General features: G+C 41.8%; 1 pseudogene; it reads right to left on the reverse strand.

Moving 5' to 3' along the window:
* LOC149826829 (uncharacterized) overlaps positions 1–19,988 on the reverse strand; it is a 46,547-nt pseudogene extending 26,559 nt beyond the window's left edge.
* Positions 19,989–25,872: the final 5,884 nt, after the last annotated feature.

Below are 25,872 nucleotides of genomic sequence, written 5' to 3' on the forward strand. Positions count from 1 at the left end.
CATTCTAGCTAATGAAAACCATGGTGAACCACTGAAAAGAAAACAAACTTCTACATCTAATCCACCGTTGGAGCATGCATGCATGGATGCATTGCTCTATTGGTTTCATGAAGTACCAGACCATGGGTGTGTCGAGTTGAGTCTTCACCTTCAAGCTAGAAATGGAGGAAGGTAGGTAGCAGCTCTTCATGTCAAGGGTGAGGCTCCCACGGCTGAAGGAAGAAGAAGGTGAGAGAGGGAGTTTGGGATAGAGAATGTGTGACGCCCCCTCGCCCCCCAGAATTCTCGACTTGTAAATCCTTTAAAATCCTTTGGATTTTTGGGTAAACTATTTTTTTTTAAAACAAGTGCGGAAGTACCAAAACAAGGAGAAAATAAGCGGCGAACTCTGGGGCAGGTCGCAGGAGTGAAACAACAGTTGATTGAAACATCTTTTATTAATTCATTTACAAATAATACAACAATCTCTCTTTTTCAAAACAGCAACTGCCAAGATCTGCAAAGTTTCTAGAAGTGTGGGTTCAGAGTCCGCTGCCGCACATCGAACTCCATCGCACGCCTAAGTAGAACACCTGTATCCTCATAAAACGGGGTCAGTACTCTTTCGAGCTGGTGAGACAAACCATCCACAATGACCCAATGTGTGAAAAATCGAAAGCAGGCTTATCATGAAACACATGACATGCTTAATAACAATAATTGAACAGTTACATCATAAGCAAGTGAACCAAGCTACACATGGAGCAACAAGAGAATATAACTAGCACGAGTTGATGCGATTAAGCAAAGCATGAGCGATTAACCAAGACATTTCATTTTACAATTCGTATCATTTAGCATAGCATGCATCAAGGAACATAATTAAACATAATTCATATCATTTGTAACATGGTATGCATCACAGAACATAAATTACTAATGTAACAATACCAGAGGCTGTGATATGCAAACAGATGTGTCATTGTGAACTGTGCAGAGATACAAGTGGACAAGTATGTGCATCGTTCCATAAGTGCGAGAACTAGTCAAGTGACCTTACAAAGCATTGCACCTTATGATGAGACAGTTGGAAACACATTGCCATGGTAAAGCATGACTCACAAGTTGTGCCAAGGTTTATAAACCATGTATTACAACCATAAGCAAGCTCATCTCGCTAAGTGGATCCATCGCCCACAAACAACTCGCCAAGCAGTTCTAATTGTCACATAAGTCTCACAAGACTGCGATATCCATAAGTGTGCCTCAAGCTCCCTTCATGCTTAGGGAAAATACACGTAATTTGCCAATGTGATTATACATTCAGAAATCACCAATGTGAGCATACGATTGCATTCATTAGTGCAAAGCTTTCGTGCTAAAGTGTGTGTGGCCATGTACATGTCGTTCAAACACCAACAAAATGTCGTGCCACAACATACATGGACACTCTTAAATATAACTTATGCAGTACCTTGTAAGACGAGGGAAAAGCCATATGCATTTATTATAATTGACCTACGCCATAAATTCCTCAATTACTCCAATACCTCATTTTTTCTTAAAAGCGCTCGATAGGGTGTAAAACCTTATTTTTATAAAAAGACTTTTAACGAAGTGTCATTTGCGAGCATTACGAACGTTTTGCATTCTATGCTATGGTGGCCATTCCTACAATGAGGGTGGAACTATACTACTCTAATAGGAAGTTTTTACCATATCATTGCGCTTACGTAACCGTTTTTACGTAACTCCGTATCGGGCAATGCGTACTCACAGCACGGTTCGTAGCTAGCCAAAACACTTAATGGGAGATCATTGGGATATTGGATCCTGCATCAAGCACACTTGCAGCCTCATAGGCGGCAGCTCGGAGGTTCGCTAATCAAGGCTAAAAGCACGGCGATGAAGATGAAAAAGTACATATAATGCAGCTGCCGTGACCCCCGGCTGCCCACTGCCATGTGGCACCATGCGCACACATGCAGGCCCGGTTCGGGTAATGCTGCAGAACTGGGAGGAGGACTGCATACCATGCTGTCACAAGGCACCTAAATGACCTGTTGCAAGGCCGAAACAAATGGACTAAGTGTGCCGGGTTCGGGAAAAGAGCCCGCACTCGTATGCTTACCGGCTGCAGTTACAACAAGGGAAAGGCCCAAGTCTGGACCGACTGGTCCAGACCCACAGACGGGCTGTTCTAACTAGGGCAGGGTCTGGACCAATGTCCAGACCCAAACTGTGGCACGGCTGCCACCAAAGAAGGGGCGCAGGCACACGGTCTGCACCCAGCCGCAGACCTAAAATTTGCTGCAGCAACCCCAAACAACACCAGCACTGAGTTGAGCACAAGAACATGAAGCCCTTAACCGAAACTTGGTTCGGTTAGGGGCCTCTAACAGGTCTGGAGCCTAATTGGTCTAGACCATGTCAGACCATCCGATAAATCCAGCCCACCTAAGTGGGCGCTGGCATAGACTGCTCCAAAACTAGAAAGGGAGAAGAGGGGCAAACGCCCCAACGAACTGAGCGTAGGCCTTTGACAAGTCTAGATCAGTCGGTCCAGACCGTGTCAGGCCAAGGCAAGCTGGTCCACACCCACCTGGTTCGATGGGTTCGGCCAGGGTTCACGCAGAACCAAAAGAGGGATAGGGAAAGGGGCGCCCGGGCTGACCCGATGTGGACGGTCTGGGACACACCCTGCTGAACACGTCCAGCCGAACCGAAGTTAAAACATATGGCCAGGACGTTCTGGGGCCAAACAAAACAGAAATAAAAGGAGAAAAAGAATGGTGTGCTCCACCATAGCTCGGCGAACTTAGCCTAAGCCAGCAGCACCCAAAAAGGGGCTAACCAGGTTAGGTGGGTTCGCTGGACTTGGGCCAAACCGTGGCCTCCCTGCCAACCGAAAGGAAGCTTTGCAAAACTTTGCTTGTCGTGTTCATCAGCAAAAGAAGTCTATGCAGCAAAATGTGAAAGGAGAACGAAATGCACTCCATCCAACAACGCCTATATGGCGAATTGAAGACAAATGATGCATAAAGGCCTGATCAACCGAAAAAAAAAAATCTTCAGTGCATGCAGCTTGCTCAAAGAAGTCGACAATGTGGAACCCAAAGACCGAAATGCTCTTTGGCAAAAACCCACACTAAGATATGTGAAAAGATACTCACGTTGTACAATGCAATGCATGCATTCGTGCTCAATAAAAACCACACCCAACAATGCATGCCATTTACCCATTAAAATCCACAAATCCGAAGTAAAAGCATGTATTAGTAGCTCACGAAAATGCATGAACAAGGAGACACTTGCTCAAACGAAATCCACACTAAGGGACTGGGGAAGAGGCTTCTAACCTTCGAGGCTTTGGCAACGTGGAAGAGGTACCACTGCTGGAGCTGGAACTAGGTGCTCACGGTGAAGAGAAAGGGTGTAGAGAGAGGTGAGAGGTGAGAGCAAGAGAGAAGAGAGAGAGAGGGCTCCAAGAAAAATCGCCCAAGGTGAGAAGACCCCTCTTTCTCTCTCTTCAAGACTTAAATAAGTTGGGTTTTTAGAATGGACGACTCAGATTAAAGCTAATGAGATGGAGGGTTGGGGTGCTCCACGCCCCCCCCCCCCCATAGCACTCCCATGCCCAATGCATGTTGAGCTTTTAAAACATTTCAAAAAGGTTTTCAGAAATGCCATTGAAAGGGCTTTGAAAAAGGCTTTAAAACTTTAAGGATTTACAAGGGGGTGCGATTGGCTGCCACCCCTTATGCCCAACCGGTTTTGGTAATTTGAAAACTTTCAAATTGTTTGCAAAAATGCCATGGGGTGCCAGCCCCATGCCTCTTCTTTGGAAAACTCGCCCCTCATAATGAAGCTTTATGCTTCATTATGAGTTCTTGAAAAGAACAATAGCCAATCGTGGCCTTCTTTTCAAACACCATGCAAAATCTTTCAAATATGCCACCCAGCTGGTCCACCCTTGACCAGCTGGTCAACCATGTCTAAAATTGTCCTCTAGAGTGGCGCCCAAATGAGTTGGGCCTCTTCTAGCCGATCCGGATCCAAATCCAAAATTGCCTATGCACTATGTTTCAAAACAACGCTCCATTAATGCATTAAAATATAAAATTAATTCTAATAAATCTTTTAGTTCTCTTCAAAGCTTCAATTAGTATATAATGTTAGATGCCTCTTAAGAAAATTCTCATCCGTTTGCGAGAATTAAGCGTATTATGATTCGTGTCCAATCGTTGAGCAAAACTCGTAATGCACATGCACTGATGATGTTTTTTCGTCGCATGGGTCCTAAATTTAGGGACAAACTATAAAAATATATTATAAATTAACCCTTGAAATTTCAGAAGCTAATTCGTCCGGAATTAGGCACTTCTTACTTACACAATGTATTTACATGATTTTCGGGTCACGCGCTCAAATCCAAAATACAAGATATAGTCAATTGATATCAAATTACGTGTTGTATTCTCATAAACACACAAAAGCATGCATCCTCAACTCAAATCAAACAGTAAAGTCCTCAGAAAATTTCGTGGGTCTTAGAGTCTACCCTCCTTAATAGGGATTTCGTCTGCGAAATCACAAACAACAAGCAACAACAAAATAGTCAGATCTCGTCTGACAGCGCCTAATCGGCAACAACCAAGTCTCTCATAGACTTCTTCGAGCAAAACTTAGCAATATGCCCAGGTTGTCTACACTTGAAACATTTGCCATCGTAACGAGGACAATCTCCAAAAGCGTGATCTTTGTCGCATCGCCGACACTTCCGCTGAACTTTTGATCGCTGGGATCGCTTTCGTTGGCAGTTCTGAGATACCTTCTAATGCTTCTGCTCTCTAGTAGGTGGAAAAGACTCCACCCTACTAGGTTTCTTCTCGGTCATGATCGCAAAAACTTGAGTCTTCTGCTCAGCTTGGTCTTCATCAAATAGAGTAGCTACCTCAATAGCCTCTTCGAGCGACTTTGGCCCGCTAGTGAACACCTTAGTTCTCAAAGTAGGCCTCAAACCACGAGCGAACTTCATTGCTCAATCATTCTCCACAACGTAAACATTCAGACAGTATCGTTCTAAACAACAAAACTTCATCATATAGTCAGACAAAGTCATTGTTCGTTGTTGCAAGTCCAGAAATTCTTGAATCTTCTTACTGCGCTCATGCTTCAGAAAATATGTTGAGTTAAAAACTTCAACAAATTCTTCCCACGTAACAGTCGCGTCCTTGAATTTGACCGAAGAGACAGTGTCCCACCACTTCTCAGTGTGGTCTTTCAAACGATAAGTACCAAAATTCACTTTTTGTTCCTCTGGGACATCCAAAATGCGAAAAATATGCTCTATCTCACGTATCCAAGACTCAACAGCTTCAGGGTCTCTCTTACCCTCGAAAGCAGGAGGATCTAAATCCATGAATCGCTTATAGGTAATTGTACTATTGTTCTGCCTATCTTGGGCTATGTGCTGAAGATTCACACCTATCTGTTGGATCGCAACGACCTACTATTGCACAACCTCTGCAAGGTTGCTCACAGTACCCATAATATCGTTGCATCTGGTCTTCCAAGTCATCTATCGCGACAAAAGACACAAAAACCAATAGATAGGTCTGACAACCATGCTCGCGAAAACGATAATCACAGCAGTCATGCAAAAATCATGAGCATACAACACACATAATCTAGACAGAAACCACAACACAATTCAATCATGCAGCAACAACCCGACAAATAAGCACGTTCTACGAACGGACTCAAGCGACACCAAACAAGGCCGCTATTGCTAGAAAATCACTATTCTAGACGACAAATGTTAGAGAATAACCACTCTAACAATACAAAACGAGGAGAAACATCACTCGCATGATGTCGCCAAACATATCCTCGTCACATGATATCATCAATTGTAACATCGTTAGGGAATCACCACCCTAGCGGCATCATTAGAGAATAACCACTCTAACATCATCATCAGAGAATCACCACCCTGATGGCATTACTAAAGAATCACCACTCCAGTAGCATCATTAGGAAATAACCATCCTAATGGCATCGTTAGTGAATCACCACGCTAACGGCATCGACAGCGAATCACCATGCTGACAGCATTGCTGGAGAATCACCACCCCAACAACATCATTAGGAAGTCACAATCCTAATGGCATCGTTAGCGAATCACCACTCTAATGGCATCGCTAGAGAATCACCACCCTAGCGGCATTACTGAAGAATCACCACTCCACTAGCATCATTAGGAAATCACCATCCTAATGGCATCATCAGAGAATCACTACCCTAATGTCATCATTAGCGAATCACCACGCTAATGGCATTGCTGAAGAATCACCACTTCAGCAGCATCATTAGGAAATCACCATCCTAATGGCAATGCCAGGGAATCACCACCCTGACGACATCATTAGCAAATCACCACGCTAACGACATCGCTGGAGAGCTACTCCATCCAGCGGCATAGTTGGCACTACCAGGAATCACCTCGTGAGCCAACTCGCCACAATCCTCTAGACAGTGGTGAGGGAAACAAAAATTTCCGCAACGCTCTCTCACGAGCAACAACACCCTGATGATCGGTGTTAAACTATCCCCAGAACACGACCCTCTCAAGAGTCAAATGCCCTCACCGACAACACAAACGCGACATGCTAAGCGCGTAACAACAGATATGTTCTCATCACTAAGAACGACTGGGGAATCAACAGTATCCGCCAATGGGATACGCAGAGGCTCACTGGCACAGACAGGGCTTCAGCCTTTTGTCCAAAAAGGATCATATCCAGCAAGATACCCTTCATCAAAGACAGAGTTACGAACAATTCCAACGAAGTTGGAAAGGAGGAAAAACATCCACTCAGAGCCTCACACGATGATTCTTATCGAAGCCATCTCGTCTTCAATACGATAAGGCTAAAAGCTCGATAATCGCTATGATATATCAATCGTCTCCACCACATAATGTGGATCGAGAAGGGCAAACTACGCAAGTAGTCCCCTAGGTCTCAGTCAAAAATCTCCAATTCTCACAGGAGTCGACTCGAATCAGCTCGGGAAACTATATCCACAAGCGCGAACGAACCCTTAGGTTCCGACAATCGATGTCTTAAGTCCGATACACAAGGCTTAAACACGAAACTGTGTCTTGCATCGGAAGACACCCAAAAAATACACAAAGTCATAAAATCAAGCAGAACAAGTCATTAAACGACAAAAACACAATTCTACTGAATTAAGAATACTTACAGTGCGATGGTTGATGCATGTAGAGACTTGAACCATACTTTTGTATCACTTTTTAAAACACTGTTCTGATAGCAATTCTGTGACGCCCCCCCCCCAGAATTCTTGACTTGGAAATCCTTTAAAATCCTTTGGATTTTTGGGTAAACTTTTTTTTTTTAAAACAAGTGTGGAAGTACCAAAACAAGGAGAAAACAAGTGGTGAACTCTGGGGCGGGTCGCAGGAGTGAAACTATAGTTAATTGAAACAACTTTTATTAATTCATTTACAAATAATACAACAGTCTCTCTTTTCCAAAACAGCAACTGCCAAGATCCGCAAAGTTTCCAGAAGTATGGGTTCAGAGTCTACTGCCTCACATCGAGATCCATCGCACGCCTAAGTAGAACACCTGTATCCCCATAAAATGGGGTCAGTACTCTTTCGAGCTGGTGAGACAAACCATCCACAATGAACCAATGTGTGCAAAATCGAAAGCAAGCTTATCATGAAACACATGGCATGCTTAATTACAACAATTGAACAGTTACATTATAAGCAAGTGAACCAAGCTACACATGAAGCAACAAGAGAATATAACTAGCACAAGTTGATGCGATTAAGCAAAGCATGAGCGATTAACCAAGACATTTCATTTTACAATTCGTATCATTTAGCATAGCATGCATCAAGGAACATAATTAAACACAATTCATATCATTTGTAACATGGTATGCATCACAGAACATAAATTACTAATGTAACAATACCAAAGGCTGTGATATGCAAACAGATGTGTCATCGTGAACTGTGCACAAATACAAGTGTACAAGTATGTGCATCGTGCCATAAGTGCAAGAACTAGTCAAGTGACATTACAAAGCATTGCACCTTATGATGAGACAGTTGGAAACATATTGCCACAGTAAAGCGTGACTCACAAGTTGTGCCAAGGTTCATAAACCATGTATTACAACCATAAGTGAGCTCATCTCGCTAATTGGATCCATCACCCACAAACAGCTCGTCAAGGAGTTCTAATTGTCGCATAAGTCTCACAAGACTGCGATATCCATAAGTGTGCCTCAAGCACCCTTCATACTTAGGGAAAATACACGTAATTTGCCAATGTGATTATACATTCAGAAATCACCAATGTGAGCATACGATTTAATTCATTAGTGCAAAGCTTTCGTGCTAAAGTGTGTGTGGTCGTGTACATGCCGTTCAAACACCAACAAAATGTCGTGCCACAACATACATGGACACTCTTAAATATAACTTATGCAGTGCCTTGTAAGACGACGAAAAAGCCATATGCATTTATTACAATTGACCTATGCCATAAATTCCTTAATTACTCCAATACCTCATTTTTGCTTAAAAGCGCTCGATAGGGTGTAAAATCTTATTTTTATAAAAAGACTTTTAACGAAGTGTCATTTGAGAGCATTACGAACGTTTTGCGTTCTATGCTATGGTGTCCATTCCCACAACGAGGGTGGAACTATACTACTCCAATAGGCGGTTTTTACCATATCATTGCGCTTACGTAACCGTTTTTACGTAACTCTCTATCGGGCAATGCGTACTCGCAGCACGGTTTGTAGCTAGCCAAAACACTTAATGGGATCATTGGGATATTGGATCCCACATCAAACACACTTGCAGCCCCATAGGCTGCAGCTCGAAGGTTCGCTAATCAAGGCTATGAAGATGGAATAGTATATATAATGCAGTTGTCGTGACCACCGGCTGCCCGCTGCCATGTGGCACCAAGCGCACACATGCAGGCCCGGTTCGGGCAATGCTGCAGAACCGGGAGGAGGACTGCATACCATGCTGTCACAAGGCACTTAAGTGACCTTTTGCAAGGCCGAAACAAATGGACTAAGTGTGCCGAGTTCGGGAAAAGAGTCCGCACTCGTACGCTTACCGGTTGCAGTTACAACAAGGGAAAGGCCCAGGTCTGGACCAACTGGTCCAGACCCACAGACGGGCTGTTCTAACTGGGGCAGGGTTTGGAACAATGTCCAGACCCAAATCATGGCACGACTGCCACCAAAGAAGGAGCGCAGGCACACGGCCTGCACCCAGCCGCAGTCCTAAAATTTGCTGCAGCCAGGCTGCAGTAACCCCAAACAACACCAGCACTGAGCTGAGCACAAGAACATGAAGCTCTTAACCGAAACTTGGTTCGGTTAGGGGCCTCTAACATGTCTGGACCATAATCGGTCCAGACCATGTCAGACCATCCGATAAATCTAGCCCACCTAAGTGGGCGCTGGCATAGACTGTGCCAAAACTAGAAAGGGAGAAGAGGGGCAAACGCCCCAATGAACTGAGCATAGGCCTTTGATAGGTCTGGTCTAGTCGGTCCAGACCATGTCAGGCCAAGGAAATCTGGTCCACACCCACCTGGTTCGGTGGGTTCGGCCAGGGTTCACGCAGAACCAAAAGAGGGATAGGGAAAGGGGCTCCCGAGCTGACCGGACGTGGACGGCCTGGGACACCCCAAATTTTTCAAAAATTTGTAAAAATGACCTTTTTGCCCTGGCCTTCATTCTCTGAGAAGATAAAAGCAATTTCAAAGCCAAATTTTAGTCATTCTTCAGATTTTCTGAATTAAATTCCGTATTGATGTATTCAAATTCAATTTCGGATCTGAATCCAGTGTTTTAAATCCATATTTCCTCAAAACCCGGATCCTAATGCATCTTCCGAAGAAATTTTCTCAAAATAGCTTTTAAATTCTCAGAAAAATTCCCTTTTGTAAATATTTTTGCAAAAATACAAAAAAATTAGTTTCAATCTTTGTTTTCTCACAAAATTTAGGATTTTATTCCAAAAAATACAAAAAAAATAGAAAAATAACATAAAAAACCAAAAATTTGAGAAAAAGCTACAAGAAAAACGAAGCATTTTTGAGCTTTTTGAACCCCTTTTTCTGAAAACCTCATTTCTTAACCATTTTTTTTAAAAATTTCCTAAAAGGGGGCCTTCTTTTAAGAAATTAGAAAATTTACAACGGCCGTAGGCTCGCTTCTCCTCTCCGCCCTCGATCTTCAACAGCCATCTTTGCCCTCCTCCCTTAATCTTCAACCATCTCCACCTTCCGGATCCTTCCTCTTCCCACAATAAGAAGAGGTGAAGGAGAAGGGATCAGGCATCGAGAAAAATTCGGCCTCCATACCCCTTGTGCACTACTCTCGAGCCTCTCTCTCTCCTGAAGGAGAGAAACCCATCTTCTTCACATTATCCATTTTTCCTCCGAAGTTCATCATCTGCAAGCATTCATGGAGTTTTCTCTGCTTTAAGCAATCCGAAGGAGTAGACAGGATATTGGTGCTCTTTCCTTCCGAATTCCAGTAATCCGAAAAGCCCTGCAGTAGAGCTAAGCAAAAGCAAACTCCCTCTTCTGATCGCCCGGAGGAGCCTGATCTATGATTCATCCCTCCTTCTTTCTTTCAAAACCTCTGCAAGCAAGGTAAGAATCCCTTTCACCTTCAGGTTTGTTTTTTTTTCTCTTTATTTTATGCTGGTTTGGAGTTCGATTCCTCTCGTTCTTATCCATGTACTTATAATTCTGCATCATTGATTTCTAATGTCTATCTTCATTTCAAATTCACCATGGAATTTTGATTTTCATCTTCCCTGATGATCGACGATGCCTCGCAATGGCATCGCCGATCCACCTAGGCTTCAAGTTTCCATTTACTTCTAATCTTATTTTACTCCCCGTCTGTTCAACTTTGATATTCTCCATGATTTACTTTTTTTTTCTGTAATTTTTTATTCCCCCTTTGATCTTTAGGTCCCATTAAAAGCACCATGGATGATGTTAGGTTGCCTGTAGCAACCCCAACACATCCCTGTGCTACAGCATGGGAATTATATATTCCAACATTTCCCCTTCTTCTTTCATCTATCATCTTTGAGTCTGAGTATTCTCTGCATTTTTTTTATTTTTCTTCTCTCTTTCTGTTCTGAAGATCTGTTTGTGTTGCTTAAATCCATCATGCTTTTGTGAGTCATCGTAGGTCATCCATTCATATTTTACAAATCTGCGTTGTATTCGCTAAACCCATTGGAATCTAAAGATGCTGATTCATACTGGGGTCATCATGTCAGATGAAGCCATCCAACTATGGCTCATTTCGAAGCAGTGATGTCCAGTAAGGTGTCTTACAATGATTGTAAAACCTCATTATCTTTGTTACTGGAGTCCCTTAAGATACGTGGTGGTAAGGAATCAGGTGATCTACTGGAGATATGAAACACTTTTAGCTTAAACGTATGTTAAGCGTGATGCCCTTTTCCTCCAGCTCCGTCAGCCATATCTGGGAGATGTTCCGGTTTGCTCTTGCATTCTTCATCCTGTGTTGTGTTTGAAGTAGCCATGCTTCATGTGTGGGCATTTGTTGCTCCTCTTTGCCGTAAAAACACATAAAGATAGCTAAGGTCGATCTGAGGATATGTCAAGCAGTGAAAATTTATTTGGTGATGTTAACATCCATTTGTATTATTGGAAATTTGAGCTCAGACTATATCAATAGATCCATAAACTGATCAGGGTACATTTTAACCATTTCTATATCTTATAACTCAGCATCTCTACTATAGTTTCATGCATGATATTGGTGTTCTTGCTGCTTATGAATCGGTGTATTGATACTTGTTTTGTTACGTGTTACAAATTTTATCTCCATCGTTATTCTTTAATCCGTCCCCTCAGGTTAGTAATGAATTTTTTTTTTTAGTCACCTTTGAGATACATTGATTTTCATCTGAAGGTCTGTTACAGGTTGTGATTATCTGTAGATAATGTCTGTAACTCGTGTCATCAAAATCGATGTCAGGTTATCATGCAACAGGGCAGTTCATAAACCCTTAAAATGCAAGAACCAAATTTCTTGTTAAATCTATTGTCTATGCTGAATTAGAATCGAAATTTTGTTTCAATCTACCATACTTTTAATAGCATTTTAGCATTCCAGTTTGATTTCTTCATATCAGTATTTCATCAGCTGTTGTATTTCAATACCCATTATGTGCTCATTCATTATGATTCATATTGGTCGTTGCATAACATCTGCTTAAGTCCTATCTGTAACACCCCATTTATTTTTAATGAAAATTCTAATTTTTTTTTTTTTTAAACATTTAACTAGATAAATGAGGAGCTACTAAGAACTTCAATCTTATTCCATCATAACAAAGTTTATTACATCAAGTTCAAATATCCAAAAACATTAAACAAAAAAGTAGTAGTGCCATGATCGCCTGACGATGCCGCCCTCACTCTGATTGTACATTTATGTCTTCACCTGAAAACATTAAACCATAAAGGAATCAGACTACCACTGTCTGAGTAAGTGATACAGTCCAAAATACATATGTGCAGTGTCATGTGAACAAGTATGTAGGAATTATAATTTACCAGAGATTTAATTCTCATATACATATATTTTTCTTTCTAAGTTTTGTTCCACTTGAACCCCTATCGGTCCCATTGGTTATTTCCACATTTATTGGTTTGAATCTTCATTTAATTCTTACCTTGTGGGTACGCACAGGCATTCGACATCGTAGCGGACCGAGATTATACGGGGGTTCATATAACCCGTATAACTAGCTGTACGGATACCCAAAAGGGGCACGGTGCCCGATCGAGAGAGATCCCCAATTGGCAAGAACTAGTATTGGATGCACCCATAACTCTTCTGCAGAAGACTCGGACCCACCACCTAGGACTCACTGGTGGTCCTGGTCCCCTAACTCCGAGGACTGGGGACCAGGTGAGACGCCTCGCTCTCACAATACAAGTATGTCCCACGGAGTGTGTACCATCCACTCTCTCCAAAGTGGACCATGGGTCTGGTAACATACACTGTGATCCAGTGTACCCAGAACCCGGGAATCCAGTAACATACACCGTCATGGTGTACCCAGAAACCCGATGAAAACCAGTAACATATACCCTTTTCTGGTATACCCAGTTCTCATCACAATTATATATATATATATTTTGTACAGCGAACCCGACGAATATTTCCTTTGCCATTTAGCTTACCGGATTCCTATGTCTCTCTTGACATACAACTCAAATTCTAACTCGAGTTATACCATTCTAGAGTTATGCTCCATGATCCTTCTAGGTGAACGAGCATGTTGGCTCCTTTGATTCTCACAACCATGTGCATTCCACCCTGAATCACCCATGTGCATGGTTCAACTAAGGAAGTGGTTGCTACTAGCCCCTTCTGCCTATTACAACAGTGGGTGGTTTCTTACGCATCACATAGTGTAAGGAGGGTCCATATATATATATTATTTTTTTTCAGCAGTTATGGGTTATGTAGCACTCTACCCGTCCACTCCATTGAAGCCACTGTAACCGGTATGACTATGCAAACCGATTTATGTGGTACCACCGGAAGCAGTGGTTTCGGTCTGCTGACTCACCACAGTGAATTTGCTAACACACGACGTTGGCTACACTAGAATTCAGTTATGCTGAACCTATCTACACCAGCCACCCTATCATTCCAGACCAGACGACTGGACTCCAACCGTCATAGCCCAGTCGGTCACAAGAGGCCCTACAGCGTGCCATCTAGTTTACCCCTTACTAGTTGTAACAGCGATTTGTTTCAAATAAAAACCCCCCTATGATATGTCACTAGGCAACCACAACTGCGTCTTACTTTCCAACAAGAAAAGAACGTGTGTACATTCATATAGGTAATCTGTTAGTCAACCTAATCCTCACTAGGCAGCCACAACTAAAACTAACAAACAGGTGAACTGAAATTGAACTAATTCAAACCTTTATTAAACATATAGTTACGTTGGAAATCTGATTTGTTTAATGCTATTCGTTCTATGGTAATAGTCTGAAACCCAACTCCAACTCCAACTACATACCCTGTTTATTTTTATTTATTTTTTTCTTGTTTAGTTGCTTTTCTAGGCCCATTACATCATTTGTTTGCTGGAAGCCCTCAATGAAACGTGAGAGGCATATGGAACAACAACAAGAAGAAAAAAAAACAGGTAGGGGCTAATAAGTCTACCCAGATTTTTTTTTTCATTTCATCACACGCAGTCCAACAAGTTGAACAAACCACTCAGGGTGTGTTTTGTTCCCTAGCGTCTACATTTTTCGCTCAGGTCATGTTTATAACATGTTTAAACAAACTTTACACAGGATATATCTTTATTTCCCTCTAACAACTTAGATATCAATATTTCTCAATGTCAATGTAATATACTTTTTTTTTATATATATACTGAACCAGCAAACGTATTTTATGATTTATGTACACACTACACTACCCATATGTATTGAGTTGTGTATCCCCTACCTCGTGAAGCTGCGAATCCACCGGAAAAATGTTCGCCTTTCTCGCGGACGTCTGGCAGCCTTGCACCAACTCCTCGCCGGGTTCAATGGTGAAAGACAATGAAGGTGGGGGAGTCGTCCAACAGGTTGGAGGCTTGAGAAGGACAAGGCAACACTTGAGAGAGAGAAGGGGAGTTCACAAGGCTGGGCTGGAAGAGGAGGCGTGAGAGAACAAAAATACCTTTTTTTTTTTTAGAGAGAAAGAGGGACGGGTTCCAATGAACATCATTTTTTTTTCTTTAAACCCTGTCCTCATTGAATTCCCACAGTTTCCTTATTAATGTTTTGTAACTCCCAGCCCATTATGGGATATAACTGCACCTTTTAAAAAAATCGTGGGATGGGCCTTCCTATTCCAAATGGTTGGGTTTCCAACCGTGGTCATCCACTCAACCCTCTTTAAAAAAGAGAAAAAAACGGAATTTCTTGTTTTAATGCTCCCTTTAAGTCCACATTTTTTTTCTAGCGTACTTCAAATTTTGAAATCTCATTCCTCCCTTCTTTTTGTTGTTTTGGCCAAAAAGGTCTTCTTGACACACCAGAGGATTTGAACCGAGGTTCTCCTCCTGAAGGGGTAACGAGCCCCACCGGTGCGCTATGTCTCATTTCGTTGCAAATTCTTGCAACCCAATTTTATTTAACATCTTTATGGTCGTCTGGCTTTGAAGAAAAAAAAAATTCTGCCGCCCAAGGGGATTTGAACCTGGGACATCCTCCCTTCTAGCCGTGCGCTCCACCTCTACTCTACTTCTTTGCTTCTTGTCTTCTTTACTATTTCAATACCTTTTAAGCATGTGTGGTCCTCTGATGCCTCCTCACTCAAGCCCGGAGTTCATTGCCCGAAAAGTCCGAGATAGCTCATCTTAGCATCATAAAAATATGAAATTGAAAATTCTTCTTCATCATTTATTTATTAAAAAGACTCGATTTTTTTTTTGGGGGTTTTACATCCTTTCCACCTAAAAAGAATTTTGTCCACGAAATTCGTTATAAGTCAGATACAAATAAATCAGGGTACTTCTCTTTCATTTCTTCTTCGGGCTCCCAGGTACATTCTTCGAGCCCATGGTGTTGACATCGAACCTTAACTAATGTGATGGTCTTATTTCTCATCACTCTTTCGCGACGATCTACAATTTCCACGGGTCGTTCCTCCACCGTCAAGTCCTCTTGTACTTGCAGATCTTCGAATTGTATCACATGGGAGGGATCTAGTACATACTTTCGCAGCATTGATACGTGAAATACATTGTGAATGTTTTCAAATTGAGGAGGTAATTCCACTCGATATGCCGTTTTGTCGATCCTCTCTAATATGTTGAATGGCCCTACGTATCGAGGACTAAGCTTTTCCTTCTTACCAAACCGAAAAACACTCTTGGTTGGCGATACTTTCACAAATATCCTGTCCCCAACTTTAAATGCTAGCTCTCTGCGTCGTTGATCCGCATAACTCTTTTGTCGACTTTGAGCGGCCCGCAGTCTGTGCTGGATCTTTTGGATTTGTTCTGTATAATGTTGGAGTAATATTGGGGACTAAATTGTTCTTTCTCCCACCTCATTCCAATGTACTGGTGATCTACAAGGTCGCCCATACAGAGCTTCAAATGGTGCCATTCCGATGCTTTCATGGTAACTATTGTTGTATGCGAACTCTGCTAGCACCACGTGAGTATCCCACTCACCTTTCCAATCCAACATGCAAGCCCTCAACATATCTTCCAATGTTTGTATGGTTCTTTCTGATTGTCCGTCAGTCTGGGGGTGAAAAGTTGTACTAAACTTTAATTTGGTACCCAGCGCAGACTGAAGTTGTCGCCACAATCGAGAAGTGAATCGAGGATCTCGATCAGAAATAATGGAGATTGGTACTCCATGCAATCTGACTATCTCTTGAATGTACAGCTCCGTCAAGCTTTCCAATGATTGACCCTTCCTCATCGGCAGAAAATGCGCCGATTTGGTTAGTCTATCGACGATGACCCAAATGGCATCATGTTTTCTCCGTGTGCGGGGTAATCCCATTATGAAGTCCATGGTTATGTTCTCCCACTTCCATTGAGGAATTTCCATCAATTGCATCATACCTCCGGGTCTCTGATGTTCAATCTTGACTTGTTGGCAAGTCAAACATTTCGCAACGTATCTAGCGATATCGCGTTTCATTCTGTTCCACCAATATTCGCGTTGTAGATCCTTGAACATTTTTGTACTTCCCGGGTGAATGGTGTATTTGCTTTTGTGGGCTTCACCTAGTAATTCTTCTCTCAACTCCGGGTCGCTGGGGACCCATAGTCTTTCCCGCATCCATATGCTTCCATCCTCTCTTCGCCTGAATTCATTATCTTCTTGTTGAGCCCGTGTCTCCATCTTCCCATACTGATGATCTTCCTTCTGTTTCGCTATTACCTTCTCTTTGAATTCTGGTTGTATAGTGAGATTATTCACTTTTATTATGCCGAAGCTTGTTGTGAATGGACTCCATTCCGCAAAGTTTTCTATCAACTTCCATTCTATATTTATTAAACTGGCCAATCCACTGCCCGACTTTTGACTGAGAGCATCCGCTACGACGTTCGCTTTCCCTGGATGGTAGGAAAGGGTGAACTCATAATCCTTTATGAATTCGAGCCATCTCCTTTGTCTCATATTTAATTCTTTTTGTGAAAACAAATATTTTAAACTTTTATGATCTGTAAATATCTCGAATTGCTCACCATATAGGTAATGCCTCCATACTTTAAGAGTGAACACCACTGCTGCTAACTCCAGGTCATGTGTGGGATAATTCCTCTCATGGGTCTTCAACTGCCTTGACGCATATGCTATGACCTTGTCAAGTTGCATTAATACACAGCCCAATCCAGTACCCGAAGCGTCAGTGTATACCACAAATCCACCGCTTCCCGAGGGTAACACCAGCACAGGGGCTGTAGTCAGTTTTGTCTTGAGGGTCTGAAAACTCTCTTCACATCTTTCGCTCCAAACGAACTTCACACCTTTTCGTAAGAGCTTCATCATTGGCATCGCGATTCTGGAGAAATCTTGAATAAACCGTCTATAATATCCTGCCAACCCGAGAAAACTCCTGATCTCGCTAACATTCTTTGGTGGAGCCCAATTAGTTACAACCTCCACCTTTGCTGGGTCCACCGAAACACCCTCCTTGGAGATAACGTGTCCAAGGAACATAACTTGGTCGAGCCAAAACTCGCACTTTGAAAATTTGGCATACAACTGGTGTTCTCGTAGAGTCTCCAGTACGGTCCTTAGATGCTCTCGATGTTCATCCACACTCTCCGATTATATCAATATGTCATCAATGAACACAATGACAAAAGTGTCCAAGTATGGCCTAAAGACTCGATTCATCAAGTCCATGAAGGCGGCAGGGGCATTCGTGAGTCCAAAAGGCATCACGACAAATTCATAGTGGCCGTACCTAGTGCGGAAAGCCGACTTTGGGATGTCTTCATCTTTGATTCTCAACTGATGATAGCCGGATCTCAAGTCGATCTTTGAGAAGACTTTAGCATTCCTTAATTGATCAAATAGATCCTCAATGCGAGGTAATGGATATTTGTTTTTCACCGTCGCCTGATTGAGCATCCTGTAATCGATACAGAGTCTCATGGATCCATCCTTCTTTTTCACGAACAACACTGGTGCTCCCCATGGTGATATGCTTGGTCTTACAAACCCACGATCCATCAGCTCTTGAAGTTGCTTCTTTAGTTCTTCCAATTCGGCTGGCGCCATTCGATAAGGTGCTCTGGAGATTGGCTTAGTACCTGGTACCACATCAATTCCGAATTCCACCTCCCGAGGTGGAGGTATCCCTGGTAACTCATCCGAAAACACATTGAAAAATTCCCTGACGATATCCAGATCTTGGATCTTGACCTTAACTTCACCTCCAATCATATTCACTAGGAAGGCAGTACCTCCCCTCTGGACATACTTATTCGCTTTTAAGGCCGATATCATCCTCTGCTTTATAATTGGTCTCGAAAGGCGAAACCCAACTTCTGGTTCATTCGGTCGGGATATGATCACTCTACCTTCTCTACACAAGATTCTGGCATAGTGTTCATACAACCAATCCATACCTAATATGACATCATATTCTATCATATCGAGTAGGATTAGGTTTGCAAGCAGTGTTTGTTCTCCTAAGACGACTTGTATGTTTGGCATGTAATTTACACATGGTTCATTAAATCTGATGGGATTATAAACTACTAATTCATGCTTCAATGATTCGGTGGGTGCCCTAAGTTGTTTAGCAAAATTAACAGATATGAAAGAATGTGTTGCTCCACAATCAAAGAGTACTAAAACGGCTTGTCCAGATATGAGAACTGTACCTTGGACCAAATCGCCCTTCTGAAGTTCTTCTGCCGAGGATGCATAAACTCTCCCGACCATCTTCTTCTGATTTGCTTGCTGAGATGGCGGTGCTTGCTGCTGTGATTGAGGTTGTTGACCTCCACTTGCCCTTTTTGCATCATCTGCCTGTTTCTTGCGGCACTCCTTGATATAGTGCCCCAGTTTTCCACAGTAAAGGCAGCCTCCTGTCTCTCGAGGGCATTGTTGCCCCGGATGGAAACGGTTGCACTTCTGACATCGCTAGTCTTGGGTCTGAACCGTTTTATTTTCTCCATAATGCCTTGGTTTCTTAGCATTGGGGTGGAACTTATTTCCACTGAACCTCTTCTTGAATTCTGGCTTTTGCACTTCGAGGCGATTCTTCTGGAACTTCTGCCCTTCCTTCCAATCATCCTCAAGCAAGGTAGCAACCTGGGTTGGTGACATTCACCAATATAGGTTAGGGAATTTTTTTTTTTTTTTCAATTACTTAATGGTTGGTTTTACCTGAATAGCCTCGTCGAGGGTTTTTGGCCCTCGTGTATATAGGCGGTTTCTCAGTCCTGCTTTCAGTCCTCGTGCAAACTTCATTGCCCTGTCTTCGTCTGTTGTGTATACATTGGGACAATAACGCTCTAGGCTGTGAAACTTTGTGATATACTCTGCCAACGACCCTTCTCCCTGTTGCAGGTCGAGGAATTCTTGCATTTTCTTGGTTCTCTCATGCTTTAGAAAGTAGGTGTTGTTAAACACTTCTACGAACTGCGGCCATGTCACGGGTCCATTCTGAAACTTTACCGCATGGGTGGTTTCCCACCACTTCTCTGCATTCTCCTTCAGGCGATATGTGCCAAAATCAACTCGTCGTTCGGCCGGAACTTCCAACACTCGAAAAATCCTCTCTATTTCCCGCACCCAGGACTCCGCTGCTTCAGGATCGGTCTTTCCTACAAACGTCGGTGGATCCATATCCATGAATTTCTTGTACGACATGGTTCCGCTTGCATTCGATTTGTCCTGGGCCACTTGTTGTAGGTTAGTTCCCATTTGTTGCATTGTTGTGGCCTGTTGGCCGACCACTCCCGCCAAGTTTTGTAGAGTCTCCAAAATATCATTGCACCTGTTAGCCCATGCCATCTAATTGGCATTGACATGTTTTAAAAAAAAAATTAATAACGTTATAGTCGTTCTATATCTTGGTGATTCACAGATACAAGAATAATGTTAAATATGACTAAACTGGTCATGGTTTTAGTGAATTCATTAAATTGTATACTTACAGAGTGATGGCAGACCGTCGACGTTGTCATGACTACTACTTTTCTGTCCCGCTTTGATACCATAATTGTAACACCCCATTTATTTTTAATGAAAATTCTAATTTTTTTTTTTTTTTAACATTTAACTAGATAAATGAGGAGCTACTAAGAACTTCAATCTTATTCCATCATAACAAAGTTTATTACATCAAGTTCAAATATCCAGAAACATTAAACAGAAAAGTAGTAGTGCCATGATCGCTTGACGATGCTGCCCTCACTCTGATTGTACATTTATGTCTTCACCTGAAAACATTAAACCATAAAGGAATCAGACTACCACTGTCTGAGTAAGTGATACAGTCCAAAATACATATGTGCAGTGTCATGTGAACAAGTATGTAGGAATTATGATTTACCAGAGATTTAATTCTCATATACATATATTTTTCTTTCTAAGTTTTGTTCCACTTGAACCCCTATCGGTCCCATTGGTTATTTCCACATTTATTGGTTTGAATCTTCATTTAATTCTTACCCTGTGGGTACGCACAGGCATTCGACATCGTAGCGGACCGAGATTATACGGGGGTTCATATAACCCGTATAACTAGCCGTACGGATACCCAAAAGGGGCACGGTGCCCGACCGAGAGAGATCCCCAATTGGCAAGAATTAGTATTGGATGCACCCATAACTCTTCTGCAGAAGACTCGGACCCACCACCTAGGACTCACTAGTGGTCCTGGTCCCCTAACTCCGAGGACTGGGGACCGGGTGAGACGCCTCGCTCTCACAATACAGGTATGTCCCACGGAGTGTGTACCATCCACTCTCTCCAAAGTGGACCATGGGTCTGGTAACATACACTGTGATCCAGTGTACCCAGAACCCGGGAATCCAGTAACATACACCGTCATGGTGTACCCAGAAACCTGATGAAAACCAGAAACATATACCCTTTTCTGGTATACCCAGTTCTCATCACAATTATATATATATATATATATATATATATATATATATATATATATATATATATTTTGTACAGCGAACCCGACGAATATTTCCTTTGCCATTTAGCTTACCGGATTCCTATGTCTCTCTTGACATACAACTCAAATTCTAACTCGAGTTATACCATTCTAGAGTTATGCTCCACGATCCTTCTAGGTGAACGAGCATGTTGGCTCCTTTGATTCTCACAACCATGTGCATTCCACCCTGAATCACCCATGTGCATGGTTCAACTAAGGAAGTGGTTGCTACTAGCCCCTTCTGCCTATTACAACAGTGGGTGGTTTCTTACGCATCACATAGTGTAAAGAGGGTCCATATATATATATATATATATATATATATATATATATATATATATATATATATATATATATATATATATATATATATATATATATATATATATATATATATATATTCAGCAGTTATGGGTTATGTAGCACTCTACCCGTCCACTCCATTGAAGCCACTGTAACCGGTATGACTATGCAAACCGATTTATGTGGTACCATCGGAAGCAGTGGTTTCGGTCTGCTGACTCACCACAGTGAATTTGCTAACACACGACGTTGGCTACAGTAGAATTCAGTTATGCTGAACCTATCTACACCAACCACCCTATCATTCCAGACCAGACGACTGGACTCCAACCGTCATAGCCCAGTCGGTCACAAGAGGCCCTACAACGTGCCATCTAGTTTACCCCTTACTAGCTGTAACAGCGATTTGTTTCAAATAAAAATCCCCCTATGTTATGTCACTAGGCAACCATAACTGCGTCTTACTTTCCAACAAGAAAAGAACGTGTGTACATTCATATAGGTAATCTGTTAGTCAGCCTAATCCTCACTAGGCAGCCACAACTAAAACTAACAAACAGGTGAACTGAAATTGAACTAATTCAAACCTTTATTATACATATAGTTACGTTGGAAATCTGATTTGTTTAATGCTATTCGTTCTATGGTAATAGTCTGAAACCCAACTCCAACTCCAACTACATACCCTGTTTATTTTTATTTATTTTTTTCTTGTTTAGTTGCTTTTCTAGGCCCATTGCATCATTTGTTTGCTGGCAGCCCTCAATGAAACGTGAGAGGCATATGGAACAACAAGAAGAAGAAAAAAAAACAGATAGGGGCTAATAAGTCTACCCAAATTTTTTTTTTTATTTCATCACGCAGTCCAACAAGTTGAACAAACCACTCAGGGTGTGTTTTGTTCCCTAGCGTCTACATTTTTCGCTCAGGTCATGTTTATAACATGTTTAAACAAACTTTACACAGGATATATCTTTATTTCCCTCTAACAACTTAGATATCAATATTTATCAATGTCAATGTAATATACTTTTTTTTTTATATATATATACTGAACCAGCAAACGTATTTTATGATTTATGTACACACTACACTACCCATATGTATTGAGTTGTGCATCCCCTACCTCGTGAAGCTGCGAATCCACCGGAAAAATGTTCGCCTTTCTCGCGGACGTCCGGCAGCCTTGCACCAACTCCTCGCCGGGTTCAATGGTGAAAGACAATGAAGGTGGGGGAGTCGTCCAACAGGTTGGAGGCTTGAGAAGGACAAGGCAACACTTGAGAGAGAGAAGGGGAGTTCACAAGGCTGGGCTGGAAGAGGAGGCGTGAGAGAACAAAAATATCTTTTTTTTTTTGAGAGAGAGAGAGAAAGAGGGACGGGTTCCAATGAACATCATTTTTTTTTCTTTAAACCCTTTCCTCATTGAATTCCCACAGTTTCCTTATTAATGTTTTGTAACTCCCAGCCCATTATGGGATATAACTGCACCTTTTAAAAAAAATCATGGGATGGGCCTTCCTATTCCAAACGGTTGGGTTTCCAACCGTGGTCATCCACTCAGCCCTCTTTAAAAAAGAGAAAAAAACGGAATTTCTTGTTTTAATGCTCCCTTTAAGTCCACATTTTTTTTCTAGCGTACTTCAAATTTTGAAATCTCATTCCTCCCTTCTTTTTGTTGTTTTGGCCAAAAAGGTCTTCTTGACACACCAGAGGATTTGAACCGAGGTTCTCCTCCCGAAGGGGTAACGAGCCCCACCGGTGCGCTATGTCTCATTTCGTTGCAAATTCTTGCAACCCAATTTTATTTAACATCTTTATGGTCGTCTGGCTTTGAAGAAAAAAGAAATTTTTGGCGCCCAAGGGGATTTGAACCTGGGACATCCTCCCTTCTAGCCGTGCGCTCCACCTCTACTCTACTTCTTTGCTTCTTGTCTTCTTTACTATTTCAATACCTTTTAAGCATGTGTGGTCCTCTGATGCCTCCTCACTCAAGCCCGGAGTTCATTGCTCGGAAAGTCCGAGATACCTCATCTTAGCATCATAAAAATATGAAATTGAAAATTCTTCTTCATCATTTATTTATTAAAAAGACTCGCTTTTTTTTTTTTTTGGGTTTTACACTATCAGTAGCACAAACCGTGTCCACCTCTTGGTTATGAGAGATTGCTAGAAAAGCTGCTGGATCGCTGGTGCTGTTCTTTTTTACTTTGGAGGAAACTTGTCCCTCGCAGGAAAGCTTAACTGCTGCTAAGAAATACCCATGTAAATGGCATTTGTTCTCCCCTTTTCGTTCTTTGCAGTAGAAGGAAGAGATCACTTGATCCCTGTATACCCTATTTGATCCACGCTGGTGGCTCACTACACCTGGGAGCTCACCCTTTTATATATTCAGCAGTCAAACACTGATATGCTGAGCTGAATCATGTTCAATCTGGAGCTAATTCCAATCCACTGAAGTCGCTTATGAGATTTCTTGGTCAGTAGTGCTCAGCTCAAATGAGGCAAGATGCTGGTATAGAGGCTGTTTCAATATAATATCTATTCAAGATATTATATCGCCTAAAAAAAAAATCAATAGGGTCATGAACGATCTCATATAGGCATTGAAAACACTGGTTTGGTATATATTTCTTGTCACTTCTATTCCTTCTTGCATAGCCTCTTGTGTCCTGCCCAAATTTTGTTGGATTTTTTTTTAAGAAACATCTGAATATTAGTTTTTTTTTTAGGTGTATGCATATTTTTGTTCACCTTCTCTAATTTATAAACCTTCAATTCTGAATTCTGGGGGGGGTCTGAAACCTACTTATCATTAGTTGTGCTTTCCAGCATAGCATTGTCCCCTGGTTGGAAAAGATGTCCAACCCTTTGAAAATCTCTAGAAGGCTCTACATCTAGTGAACATTGGCACTCATTGCTGCCTACATTTGTACATCGTTAGCAGCATTCTTCATTTAAACATATGTCATGCTAGAGACACATTTTTCTTTTACTATTTTGATCTACTCTGGATCTTTACTCCACATTGTTCTTATCCACTATTCATATATTGTTTATCACTAGGTTCACCACCCTCATCCTCCAACTGTGCTTACTTCTGGCTCTGACAGAAGAACCATTGTAATCCAGATTTAGTAGAAGCCAACAAAGGTATTTTGCTGTGTAACATTACCAAACCCACCAGATCTTGCTGCCACCTACGTAGCAGCAGGACCTTCACTTACCCCAGGTCCCCTGTTAGTTCCAACAACCCTTCATCTCACCCATCTGCTTCTACTACAGCAGCAAGCCCTGCATTTTTGGCTGCATCCCACAACTCACCATCATCTCTATACTCTGCCTACAGTAGAGTCATTTTACCATTCGCATCTGCTATACAGATGTAATCTTGAGTCACTGCGCTTGCCAGTTGAAGTTTGACAGCAGTGAACTTCTGCCGCTACAGTCTCATGGACGTCATGTTTCACTGAAATTGACATCTTCACATACCCTTTTTCTTTTTTTTTACCTGTCTCATACCGGTTGCATGTCATTCCCCCTGTTGTACTGTTATGAATAACACCTTAGGAAATCCCCTGCATTTTCATCATCTCGGCACCACCTGGAGCATCTTGCAGCATGTCTGCTATATGCTGCATCTGTTTCAACTTCAATTCTTGCATACTATGCCATTCCGCATATATATACCACTGTATCTCAGTGCCCCATCCAACCTGGCCCCTGTATAAACATGCAACTGCCACCATTTGTGGCGATATTTGGCATTGCTACACCTACTATGTCCTGACATCATATGCTCCCTTAGAATAATATCATGTCCACCTGTATTGTTGCTTTCCCACAACAACTGCCTCATTGGTTGTAGCTTACTACCACTATCATCTAGTTCCACTACTTGCAACCCATTAACTCATCTCCTTTCTCATGCCATGTATATCCATATGTATATAGATACATATATATACCTATATATATATATATATATATATATCATTCCCTCTGTCCTTTTCATCATTCATTTGAACATTTTGTAAGATATTCACATAGTATATGCCATTTTTTTTTTCATGCTAATCCAGTTGTCTTGCAGGAAGAATGTGGATAAATTCATCATTTGAGGCTGTAAATATTATTTCATGTGTTGTAATAGCTAGATCTAAATGAGAATTTACATTCCCTGTCTTAGATAGAATGAATGAACATTATAAATATCATGAATGGCTCATTTTCATGTTTTTTGCCTTTATTTCTCAAAATCTCACAATGGTGAAACAC

Source organism: Nuphar pumila, chromosome 10, assembly GCF_984573655.1.
Source record: "Nuphar pumila chromosome 10, dmNupPumi1.hap1.1, whole genome shotgun sequence".
NCBI classification, from domain to species: domain Eukaryota; kingdom Viridiplantae; phylum Streptophyta; class Magnoliopsida; order Nymphaeales; family Nymphaeaceae; genus Nuphar; species Nuphar pumila.